The sequence below is a fragment of the Acomys russatus genome, chromosome 28, assembly GCF_903995435.1.
Source record: "Acomys russatus chromosome 28, mAcoRus1.1, whole genome shotgun sequence".
Classification (NCBI taxonomy): Eukaryota; Metazoa; Chordata; class Mammalia; order Rodentia; family Muridae; genus Acomys; species Acomys russatus.
Genome location: NC_067164.1, coordinates 34,311,703 through 34,325,500, shown reverse-complemented (window position 1 = coordinate 34,325,500; position 13,798 = coordinate 34,311,703).

Below are 13,798 nucleotides of genomic sequence, written 5' to 3'. Positions count from 1 at the left end.
TGCCTGGGGGGGGGGGGGGGGGGAGGCGGGCATTTATTTAATTTGATGGAGAGGCCCCGCCCATTATGGGTGTGGTCATTTCTGGGCCGGTGGTCCTTCCCGGGTTCTGTATGAGAGCAGGCTGAGCAAACCATGAGGAGCAAGCACCCTCCGTGGCCTATGCTCCTGCCTCCAGGTTCCTGCCCTGTTTGAGTTCCTGTCCTGACTTCCTTAGATGATGAACTGCTACATGTGAGTGAGTGAAATAAACCCTTTCCTCCCCAAGTTGTTTTTGTTGTTGTTGTGGTGGTGGTGTTTTAACACAACAGTAGAACCCCTAATTAAGACAAGGATCAGCAAATCTCATGTTTGCATGAAAATCCCACCACGAAGCCCATTGCACCATATACCAGGCTAAAAAAAGGAATTGATTTTTTTAAAAGTGCTTTAAAAAAAAAAAATAAAAGAACAAAAGAATTGGTCATTGTATTCCAGAGGAATTTGCAGAAACCTGGGGTCAGTGGCAAAGAGGCAGGTTTTCTCTGCTGTTTGATTACTCAGCACTTAGTGGGGTATTTTAAACAGCAGTCGATAGCTGCTTGGCCATCAGCAAGCTCTGTTTGAAATTTTTTTTCTTCTCTTCATGGGGTCTGCCTGCTAGATCAGACTGAAATGGCTTCTCCTTTGCTTTATTCATACATAAATGCACAGGAATTAATATATTTTTGATTCTTGTGTGTGTGTGTGTGTGTGTATGTATGTGTGTGTGTGTGTATGTGTGTGTGTGTGTATATATATATATATATATATATATATATATATATATATATCCTTTGTTTATGGAAATCATACTAACTGAATTTCACACTCATGTGCACACACATACACATGGACACATATGTGTGCACTCACATGCAATGTGATATACAATAAACAAATATTTATATGCAATTGTACCTTTTGTGTTTGTAGCTGTTCTTCAGGTCTTTTTCAGTGTGGAATGTCATGCTATATAATATGTATTTTCCTTTGATTGAAATACAGACATAGATACAGTGTCTTGATGAACCATCCTGTCCCCATCTTAGGCTTGAAAGCCATCTTATAGTAAAAAACAAACTAGGTTTATTCCTAGTTTATGATTAACCCTGTATTCCTCAAGGATTAGGCTCTGCCCCACCTGTAACCTTAAGTACACATGGTTCTGTGCTGCTTCTTTCAGGAAATGGCAACCGTGCCTTTGTTTCAAAAAGCTATTATGACCATCTTGCAAGCCTACTTTTATTTCAAAATATACCTCGTTAGGACCACTTTGTGACCGTGTCTTTGTTTCAGGACGTTCTCATGACTAGATTGTGCTGTAACCCCACCTCTTTTGCCCACCAAATTCCCCACTTGGAAGCTCTCTACCCCTGAGCTATAAAATCTTTGGCTTCCTCACATCCAATGCTGATCTCTTGAACCACGCTTTTAGGGAGAGACTGCCTATGTACACAAAAAAAGAAAAAATGCTTCCTTTAATTAATGGCTTGCTTTTTTTTTAATTTGGCCACGATGATAATTTGGGTAGATGTTCTTTCTCCTCACATCTTTGGGATCAGCAGTCTTTACTTGGATATATCAGTATTTAACACTGAATGACATATTAGTGTCTACTTTAAACCAGCATACCAGTTTCGTGAACTGTAAGCAGGAAAAAAAACCTGAATTATTTCTGCATATAAATACACTGCTATTTCAATACTTAGAGGCAGTGACAGACATTGTCAGACATCAGTGTGCATCTCCAGGGTACCCCGCCCCTTCCATGCCCCATCATCCAGGGAACAGAATCTGGCTTTGCTACCATTTGCTGCTCTTCTTTTATTCTACCTTTTCATTTTTAACGAACCTTTTCGTAAATATGCCCCAAACCACATTTCTTTTGGATAGTAATGGAACGTCATAATGAGATGCATGAGTAAACTCGGAGTGACATGCATACCATCACCTGGACAGGAATATGTGGCTTTTAGCATCAGAAAGCTTATTCTCCATTGATTAATTAGCAGAATGCAACTTGTCACTGCTGCCTCCACGTGTGTTTCCGTGTAATGACCCAGAAAAGGAAGACAATGGCGCAGCGACAGAAATCTTAATGATGGTAAATGTGGTGGCTTGGCGAGCATCAGTAGGTATAAAGAAACTACCTGACTATACCTAAAGAGCTTGGAACTCTGAGCAAAAGAGAAAAGTGGAGTTGAGCAGGAATTAAATGCAGATTAAGACATCTGTAGAGGGGTATTAAACACAGACATGCAGGAGGCAGGTAAAGTGACAGCAGCTGTGAATGCGTAGGCTGAGGTAACCGCGTGGGAGCTGCTTTAGTCTGGAGAGGCTCATGAAGACTAATTCCTTTCTGTGTCTCCAATCTTGAAAAAAAAAAAAATCTCGAAAGAACGCTAGAATTTCAGACGCTTTGGTGGAGCCAAGTGAGGAGGCTAGGGCTGTCTGTGAATGACCACATCACAGGCACTCTACCTGCCACTCCCACTGATTTCACACAGGGAAAGGAAGCTTTCCAAGGTCCCCTATATACGGAGCTGCTAACACAGTAAGTGAGGGAAACATTTGGGTACGGAATTGCAGGGAACTCAGTACCCTTCTTTAATATTGGTGTCACATCCTTATTTACTCAGTGATGGCTTCATGGGGACATCACACTGTGAGGCAAGACCTGCAGAATTAAAAAAAAAAAAAATACTTGCAAAAGCATAGATGATGAGTTTGAAGGGTTCTCATGTGTCTGTTACCCAATTTATCGATTTATGACCCATCTTGTTTCTTCTATAAAAATTCACAAAAAACTTGATGCTTGGATTATAATAAAGTACATGCAGCGCTTATTACTTAGTGTCCTTTAGTGTGACTCAACAAAAGAGGAACATACTTACCCCCAATACATCCCTTTACCGCATTAGTGTGGTATCACGGCCATTCCCATAACCATATATATATATATGTATATATATATATATATATATATATATATATCACAGCCATATACATTTTAATATCTGCCCTATCTATAGGAATGACTGAACAAAAATCTCTGACTTATTCAGCTTATTGGCTCAAGAACAAATGTCCTTTCTTTGTGGCTGTTGCTGCGCCTCTTTCTACCAAAAGCTATCCTGGAAGCATTTGTGAAAACTAGCTGGATTCTTAAACAGAGTTTATAACTGCACCCCTCATTCTGCAGCTGTCTACTCTTCGTTGTTGCTGCTGTTTCCTCTTCATGACTCGGGCACCACATAGGTACTAGGCACTGAGCAGAACCTTCCCATGGATGAACACTCTTACCTCTTACTTACAAAAGAGGAGGCAAAGGCAGTACCAGGCTTTAATGATTTGCTCTGGGACGCCCCCAAGCAAATTGCTGAGTCATGGTGTCTCTTCACAGCAATAGAACAGTGACTAAGACAGGTTTTTTTTTTTTTTTTTTATAGTGTCTTATAAGAGAAAGAAATAAAAGAAAGGAGAGCGTAGAGGAGAAAAGAAGGGAGAGGGGGAGAAAAAAGGAAGGAAGAAAATAATAAGAAAAAAATAAAAGAAGGGAGAAGTGGGAAAGGAGGAATGGAGAAGAGGAGGGAGGGAGGCAGAAAAGAAAGGTAATGCTAGTGAGATTTGAAAGGGAAAAACAACAAAACAACAAAACAAAACAAAACAAAACAAAAAACAATCCCACTGGAAAACAAAGAAGGGATAAACTATTACATGGCACCAGCAGCATGAGAGTGTATCTGTACTCATGTTATCTACTCTTTGTAATAAGCCATGAAGCGGATGTAACAGTCACTCTAAGGATCAGGAAAGAGAGTCCTGAGGAGATGAAGATGAACTATGAAATACCCAGATCTAGCCAACGGACAGGACGTTCTCCACAGTTGAGTGGAGAGTGGGGTCTGACTTTCACACGAACTCTGATGCCCCATATTTGACCACATCCCCTGGATGCGGAGGCCTGGTGGCACTCAGAGGAAGGATAGCAGGCTACCAAGAAGAGACTTGATACCCTATGAGCATATATAGGGGGAGGAGGTCCCCCTCAGTCACAGTCATAGGGGAGGGGAGTAAGGGGAAAGTGGGAGGGAGGGAGAAATGGGAGGATACAAGGGATGGGATAACAATTGAGATGTAATATGAATAAATTAATAAAGTGTATTTAAAAAAAAGAAATCCTCATATCCTCCATCTTTTTATATCCAGTTGGGACCCCACAGAACGAGCTAAGCAGCTCTTCTCTGGAACTCAGCTTCATCCACTATAGGTTGCCACTGCACAAATGGGGTTGGGTACCAATGTGTGAGCAGGAGATAAAGGTTTTTAATTCTCAACGACTACAGATTGAGTCGACATGAAAGGCGTGATGACTCTGAGGCGTTTCTGGTGGTACTCACCTGTGTTGTACCATGCACCTTCACCGCAGCTTTGATTCTGAGCACGTATGTGCGTTTTACGCTGTGCATGGCATCCAACCACGTGGCATTAATGAACACTGACATACCTCAGCTCAATTCAAGATACTATATGTGTGTATTACTACATACGTATGTTTTCTGCTCTTACAGGAATATAATGGTTTAGTTACAAAAGACAAAATGTTTTAAGATTTTCCAACCATGTTTTTTTTTTTTTTTATAATTTAACCATCAAATGAGTATATCTTTGAATTCTATTGTGTTAGAATGTTTGCTCAAAAAAAAAAAAAATCACTGATTGAGTTTCTGTATTGAGTTTCACACACATACAAATCATTAAGTGAGACAGTGGGATGGCTTATGGGGTGAAGGTGCTTTCTGCCAACTCTGAGAACCCGGGTTCCATCCCTGGAGATCACACGGTGGAAGAAGGGAAGTGACTCATGACCTCAACATAGGATTAGGGTAGATTCTCCAATGATTTCGGAAATGGCGCTAAACATACCTCTGCCATCTTATACTCAGCGTTTATGTAAAGTGGCACTCACAGCACTGGCAATTTTAAAGTTAAAAATATTGCTAAACTTTTTAAAAGTTTGAAGAGGCTCTGTATCCCTCAGAATCAAATATCCAGTCAAGATTTAGCTTTTTATGTAAAAATAAGGCAGCATATCCACTTGCATGTAGATTTGATTCTGTCTTTAATAAATTATACCAAAGAGTCATTTTGAAATAAATTTCTTCATGATTTTCTATAAATAATTATTTGACTTACATACCTCTTACATACTTATTTCATATGCCTATGCATGCAGTCACATAAAAATCTCTTGCATAAAAAGATGTCATGAGTGAAGAAGATGGAGAAGCCCTTGTCTATCTACACTGCCTTAGGTCCAGTCGGGTAGCTTAAAGCATAGCAAAAGGGTATTGGTAGTCAAGGAAGACCTTAAGTTTCACATGGAAGAGCCTGGAGAAAGGTCATGCTCTCAAGGCCGCAGGCTCTTGGTTACAGGTCCGCTTTGAAATCTATAAGCTTCCTGAAGCCACGGGCCTGCGGCAGCTACTCCTAACGAAACATGGAGGAACGAATGACGTCTAAACCACATCGGTGTGAAGGGACATCTCCAGCTTCTGCTTGTAAATGCTGACAGCTCTCTTTGACTCTGCATGGCTTCTGTTTCCTCTGAACCCCGGAGTTCATTTTCTATCACTCATGGTTAGAATATGAACTCCAACACAGCAACAGCTGTGCTAATGCTCATGACCATGTATGACTTACTTGTACTCTTTCCTAAAACATAAGTCAAGTGTTCAATAAATAATATATTGTGAATAAGTTGAGGGGTGAGTAAAACATGAGACATTCAAATGCAGCTGAGAGAACACTAATCCCATTTTCACAATGTGAAAATTGACAGCATGAACCTGATGTATTAGTAATTATCCATTTGTAGTTGACTGACCACTAAACACTGACATTTGTGCAATATTTCATTTTTATAATTGATGTGAAAATTAATATAATAAGAAAAAGCAAGAAGGAAGAAGCATATAAGAGCTCCAGTGATGGTTGTGTGCGATTAATGCTGGGTCTTTTTTTTTTTTTTTTTTTTTTTTTTTTTTTTTTCAGTCATAAAACTTAGGAAGAACTCTCTGGCCCCATGTAACCATATTTATTTTCTCTCCATCTTTTCAGAGGTCAAGCCCAAGCTCTCTGCAGGATCACTGCTGATTAGCAGGGAAACAGGACCGGCTGAAGGAGCTTTCTTTCCAATCCAGTAATTTCCCTTTAGCTCCTCCTATCTTACATTTTCTCAAACATTCAGTCTTAGCATTTCCTGGTTTATGGAGTCTGAAATCTGAAAATCTGGCAGCATATTTTCAGGTGTAAAAGTTAAACTTCCCTTCACCACCTTCCACACGACCATTCACGGCTGCTCCCACTGTGCGACGGGGGCTGGGAATGCCTGCTTCTTCTAAGCATCACTTAGAGGCTCCCCTTGAAGTCACGCACAATAAACCACTTGTCCATGGTTAACGATGCTTCTGGTGTCCAATTTCTCACCTATGTGATTCCATTTCACAAACACAACTTGAAGCATTTTCATGGTCATGTCATGTTACAATGCTTCAAGTGGCCTGTGAGCAAAGCAAAGGCCCTATGCTGGACCATTTGAAGAGTTGCTCGTAAATCCAGGATGCAGATTTAACTTCTGGACTATTTCATTATTGCAACAGATACTGCATCTTAAGTAGTTTCCTCAGGTGCTGGAAATCAAAGCCATACCAGCCCAACATTAGTGAGAAGTGAATTCAAAATAGCTAGAAAACCTGATATGTCAAATGCCATGGAAAAGTCAAACTGTTTGGAAACTAATTTCTCCCAGTAACATGCTGTAATTTTTATTTTTTAATCACTAATAGGAGCAACTTTGTGGGCTTCGTGCCTGTGTGCTAATATTTTGGAATACAATATAGATGCTCATGCCAGATATATGAGAAGAATATGCCAATTGATCAAAGCATTTTAATTAATGATTAACATGAATATATTATTTTTTCTTTCTTAGGAGGACATTATGCCTGTTAGCGTCTTCATGGGCCAAGTCGTGAGGTGCAAGCAAAGGACATGAGGACTAAAAGCATCAGTTTGAGTGGTCTTTGTCATCTTTGCTGAGGCTCTTGGGACATTAGAAAGGAAACAGAAAAGATTTGGAAAGATAACGGTGAAGAGAAGTCTTTATTTTCCATAGAGACTGAACACTACACGTCCCGAGAGATTCCTTCTATCTGCAACCCCTTGACTAACTTTGCAGCAGGTGTGCATCTGTATAGAACCCTCATTGCTGAAGGCAGCTCACGTCTTTGTACAGCCTGCTCTCCCATTGGAGAGTTGAGTCTCAATGGTAAGGGCATTTTTGTTTTCTTTAAGCTTCCCAAAGCCAGTCATAGCTCCGTCTCTCAGGACCCCATAACAGCAGGTCTAATCTATTCTCCTCGTTTTAAATCTCACAATCTGTGGCATCCGATGACTGTGACCCTCTGCATGTCTTCATGTGACTAGAGTTGCCGCCATCAGAAGCGGAAGAGAGAAGTCAATGGAATCGTGAAATGTTCGTGGTGCCTCTGGGTCTCAGAAGCTCTGATGGGAGTGATGGGGAAAGAGGGATCAGATGGGCACATCTCAGCTTCCACATCAGAGACTGGCTGGAGGCTTTTGATCTTTCTGTGATTTAGATTGTAAGATGCTGAAGGTTTTTAGAAGATTGCATATGAGGCTCCTGTGTGCACTCAAGCAGAGATTATTATGGACAGGGTGGTCTTGGGTCTGTGATGGAGAGGCACAAGCCCAGTCAGGTATAAAGCTATTTAGTTTGTATATAGCCCAAGAGCATTTTAACATTGTTTACTCAGTGGACTTAACGTCTCCAGTAGGCCAAACTCCAAGGGCTGCTCCCATCGATACTTCCAATGCTTCTTCCATGGATGCCCACAATGCTGCTACCATTGATGCTTTCAGGCCTGTTTCCACTGGTGCCTCCAATGCTGCTCCCATGATGCCCCCAGTGCTGTTCCCATGATGTCCCAATGGTGCTCCCATGATGCCTCAAGTGCTGCTCCCATAATGCCTCAGTGCTGCTTCCATGATGTCCCAGTGCTGCTCCCAAGATGCCTCAGTGATACTCCCAAGATGCCCCCAGAGCTGCTCCCATGATTCCTCAGTGTTGCTCCCATGATGCCCCAGGCTACTCCCACTGCCAGTGTGTAAGCTGTTCTCAGTCCACTCAGGGAACTTCCCTCATCACTTATTACTTCTTTCTATAGGTCAGATTCTTGAAAACTCTTGCTAACAGTGCAGACCTGTCTATATTTACAACCCCTCTAAAACTTCCCACAGCTGCCATATTCCTCTTTCCTACAAAAAAAAAAAAAAAAAAAAAATATTTAAGCCTCAGCCATCTGGCCCTTTGTGGGTTCCATTTATTTATACTTGGCATATGATTTCCATGCTTTCTTCGGCATAGTAGCACATTCCACCATGGCTTTTCTACTGTTAATCTGTCAAATAGTTCTAGGAGACTCAGTGTGATCTTCCAGCAGGAAAGGTCAGCTTCCTCGGTTGTCATTTTGAAATTTTCAAATTATGTAGTTTGATGTTAATGTTACTTTTCATTATAATTCTGTATTTGTCCTCTTTGGGGACTATATCACAATTGTAGACTCTAAGAGGACAGTGGGGTAGCTGGACGTGGTGGTACACACCTGCAATCTAGCACTTGGGAGAGGCTGAAGCCTGTGACTGGGTAGAAGAGAGGGAGGTGGACTTTTAGGTTCCTGGTTTTGGGTTCAAGGTAGGAGAGAATAGGGGGAGAGCAGAAGAGGTAGCAGGGGAGAGGAAGCCAGAGAGAGAGAAAGGGAGAGAGAGAGAGAGAGAGAGAGAGAGAGAGAGAGAGAGAGAGAGAGAGAGAGAGAGAGGAGTCTCTGTGAGGCAGGATGGAGATGAGCACATGGCTGTAAGGACAGATTGATGGAGCAGAAGGCACCTGGAATGGCAAGTGATTGGCTTTTACGTGGGTTTAAAGTTACTAGGATTAGAGTAGCTCAAAATCTGCCAGCATAGTGCTTACAGCTTAATGATAACTCACCGTCTTTCTGTGTCAGTCATTGGGGAGTTAGCTAGTTAAAAAATATGTTGCTTTATTAGATAACCTCTTACATATCTATCTATCAATCGTCAGTCAACCAATCATCTAGCTACCTATTTATCTACACATTATCTATCTTCCTATCTTATATCTGTTTATCATCTATTATCTCTATCATTGATCTATATACCTATCATCTGTCACCTATCTCTTTTTCATTTGTCTATCTATCTATCTATCTATCTATCTATCTATCTACCTATCATATTTCTATCTATCATCTATCTCTTTTTTATCTTTGTCTGTTTATTATCTCTTATCTATTTATCTATTATCTATCTATCTATCTATTATCTATCTATGTGTCTATCCTGTATCATTGATATAGAATCCTAGACTCTGAGATACCATTTTTGGTTGGTATCGAGAATGCCCACAGCAACTACATTCCTCATTCCTTTGAGACACTCTGCTCCCCACAAACCAGTACATTCACGGCCCCAGCTGATGACCTCCCAGACCCATACATAAGAGTCAAACCATTACTTAGAAGAAAAGATCTGACAGATGCAAAGGTGTTGTAAAATCCCAAGTGGACATTTTCTTCATCTTTATAAATTTGCAAGACTAAATAGAATTAATTACAATATTAGCAGAATTGACTATATAGTCACTGAGTCAACATTAAACATACAACTCAAATGTTCACATCTCACAATAGATACAGGTTCCAATCCCATTTGCTTGTTGGAGCCGTTAGTGAAGATGCTAAAGCTTCGGTGCCTCCATTGCATTTATCACTGCTGCTTACTTTGGGAAAGTCTCCTAATAGCTGTGACTCAGTTGTTCCATCTGTGAAGTGGGAATAATAACTATCTTGGAATACTACGAAGATGCTATGGTTTGGGTCTTAATGGCCGTCCTGCCAAGGTCTGTGTTCTAAAGGCTTGGTTTTCAGGCACTATTGGGAGGTGCTTTGACCTGTAAGTGATGGGGGTTAGTGGGGGCATGCTCTTCACATCCCTGTCTTGTCTCTCTTATCACCTCTGAGATGAGCGGTCTCCTCAGTCATGGGACTTTTTTGCAAGGCTGTGCTGACTTCTTGCAGGTCCCAAAACAAGAGACCCAAATGACTAAGGACCTAAACCTCTGTAATCAGTAGCATGCCATGGGTTAAGCGGAGGGAGACCTACAGGGTGCCTAAGCTGTTTAGCACTGCTGGCCTCAGCCATGGGTTCCTGGATGGCCTTAGAGCAGTGACCTAGGCAAGGCAGGCTGGGGGCGTGCTTTGGAATCGGGACCAGATCTCTCCTCATCCTATTTGTTCCAGAGTGGGCTTAACCTTGCTGCTTCTCCCCGGTCTTGCAGTCTTCTGAAACAGCTATCATCAGTTATCTGAGCTGTAGGGTCTTGCTTTAAAAAGGGGTCCTTGCCTATGATCCAGTGACAATTTTTGTAAATACTTATTGGAACATTCTATATTATCTGTTTATACTATATATGTTTATAATACCATTACATATGTTTGTAATGCCATATTAGAAATATGTAGTGTATTACTGAGCTCCCTCTAGGAATAAACCAGAACCTCAGAAAAAAAGCTGCATTCGGTGTGTGCAAGGGATAGGAGCAAACAGCGCATGCGCAGCTTTCTACGCCCCAGCCACTGCCACTAGAGCCTGCACACACCACCTCCATAAGTCCTCTGTGTTAGTCACCATTGCAAACACCTGAGATAGCTCCCCGGAAGGCAGAAACTTATTTTGATCATTGACGAGGTTTGGGTCCTTAGAAAATGTGAACATAAGTGCTGCTAGCCAAGCCAAAACTTGATACTAATCCTGAACCCTCATGAGAAGGCAAAGCCTGTGGAGAGCAGTGTTGGACACAATGGTGGAGACCTCTGTGGCCAGAAAACAGAGGATCACTGGGCTTTTTCTCTCCGGAGTGCTCAGTACAAGGTCAGACTCCTGGGAGCTCCTCACAGCTGGAAGTGATTGTTTCACTAAACAAACGATGCCTAGCTGTGTGGAGAAGAATGGGCTGAACAAAACTGTGCTGCTGTAGAAAAATCCACCTGAGATTATGGGGCAAAGATTCGTCTGGTAACGTTTAGAGTTGTTATGGAGCGTGGCAATCATTCATTTATTGTCTCTCATTTGCATGTCTACCCTTGTAATAGAGGCGCTTCCAGTGTACCAAGCCTAGCACTAACCTTGTCAGCAGGGGGCGCTAGAGGGCCGTTTCAGATTGGAAGGCGTCTCTTTTTCTGCTTCCTGCTTGCTATCAGGATATCACTTCCTGCTTCATTCACAGCCAGTCAGTCCTGCGAGAGGCTCTGTCCAGCCACACCCGGAGACTGTGCGGTGTCAACCCACCACAGCTTCGCTGTGCCTCCTAGCCTCGCTCCCTCTGCACACCCCACCATGCCCATCTTGCCTCCTTGAGAAGGTGTGTTGGCTTGCTCAGCGAAAACCTCCTCTGGCCTGGGTACCAGCAGCATCTTTTCTTCAGCAGGCCTGGGGGTCCCTGTCCCAGATTGTTCTTACAGTCCCCTCCTATGCTCTCTGAGCTACAGAGTCTCGCTTAAAAAAACAAAAACAAAAACAAAACAAGGAGTTGGGGGAGATTCTTGACTATGGTCCAGTGACAATTTCTGTAAAGACACTGGAACACAGCCACACTCATTCTTTCTGGCCTCTGATGCTTTGTAACAGGGCCTGAACGCTCTAGGAAGCCTCTACTATTGCCATCCTGTGGTCTTTCATAGAATAAAGTTCACTGACCTCTATTTTAGAGTTTTCCTCTCTCCGACACAAAGTCACAAAGTCGCGCCACTGCTACAAGTAACAGAGTAATTTTGACTGTGAAATGTATTAGTTCAAATTCTAATCATTTCTGTCTCCGAATTGGACCTTGCCACGTGCTCTATCTAGCTACACTACAACCTGAAGAACCAGTACCATTTCAGTTTGCAAAAGAAGCATCGAATGTTCCATTTCCAATCTGCAAAATCTCCAAGAACCTGTGCGTCTGGCTACTGCCTATTATGGGAGAAAGAGGAAAAACCTAGGGAGATTAATAATAAATTAATTATATAGACAAATCATCTCGCCACATCCCCATCGTTTTCATTTGTTGCACTTGAATGTAATCCAGATGTCTAGTATATAATATAAATTTGTTCACTGAACAAATGCATTGATCAGTATGTACATGATTCTAAAATAAAAGAAAAAGAAAAAGAAAACAGACCATACAGTATTTTCCTTTCAATCGGAAGAACATGAAGTAATAAAATGGCGATTAAGCAAGGGGCATTTTTCCCCTCAAATATTTACTCAGGTCATATGAAAATTATAAGAAAAATACAAAGAAAAGAGATGTGTCTGTGAATACATTATCTTAAGCTGTGTATGCAAATGAGATGGAAAACACAAGAAAGAATAATTTTCTCCTGAAACATTCTGATAATTGAGCTAGGCACTGCGCTTTCTGTTTGCATTAGCTGGGCATAGCCCAGAGCTGTTTGCATGGGAGGACCCAGGCTTACAGGGGCACAGGCTGTGTTCCCTCAATGAGCAGCTGTGGACCCAGGTCAGTTCTTATTTTCCTTAGCATTGTTCCTTCATTCTGAGATCACACTCAGCTAATTACTTGCAGGAGCAGGTGCTCACTAAGGAGAATACCTCATCATGCAGAGGAAGTGTGCCGACTGCCCTTCGCTTTTATCCTCTGCTTTTAGTTTCCTCTGATTTGGGAGACCGGAATGTGCAAGAATGCAATCAAGGCACTTCAAATTCTGATTTCTTGTTTCCCAAACATTCAAAACTTTTTTTTTTTTTTTTTTTATTTAGCCTTTTCCAAGTGATTCAAATGAATTTACATCTTGTTTCATCCTCTTTTCAGGGTGAGCATTGTGTGTTCGCTCCATCTCTGTGTCTGCACACAGAATGGTTTGCTTGGTGAGCACTGAGTCCTTGTCCCTCTGTCTGATCCTCAGCGCAGGGTGGAAAGCTTTGGATGCCAAGGTGATATTTTCTCTACTGTTTAGAAAAGCAGAAAAGAGTTTCACATTTTTTGAGCATTGCAGTTGTTTGAGCACCTTGGACGCTACCCATAAGGCATTCTAAACAACCCAACTGGCCTACGGGCACCCAAAGTGCCTCTTAACACTTTCACCTTCCCGAAGGATGAAGTTTTCTTAAATGCACCAAATGAATTCAAGGAATGCATTTTCTTTCTAGGCCCTCATACAATGTCTGAAATGTAGGTCACTCAACACTAAGAAAAGAAAACACGTTTCTTTTGTCACCAGCAGGAATTTAGTGCAATCTCATGGGAAAATACGTTATGTCAATTAATTATCGTATTTTGTTGAACTCAACCCCTAGGTTAGCGGTTCCCATCTGAAGCTTGCTTGAATATTGGGAATCGATCTTAAAACAAAGCAGGGCGATGCTGTGCCTGTCCTCAGAGACTGGAAGCCACCGTGTCTAGGGTGTGGTTAAGCTATGGGGATTTGGAAAGCTCTTCTGGAGACTGTAATATGCAGTCAACTTGGGGAACCATTGCCTTACCTTGGTGTTTGACCCAGTGCTGATGACGAATAATGCATCAATCTCCTAAAGAGTCCTCAGGTCATGGAAACGGTCACCACGTTCAAAGCTACTCCCCAAGCAGGAGGAACTAAGTGGAAGAGTTTGGTGG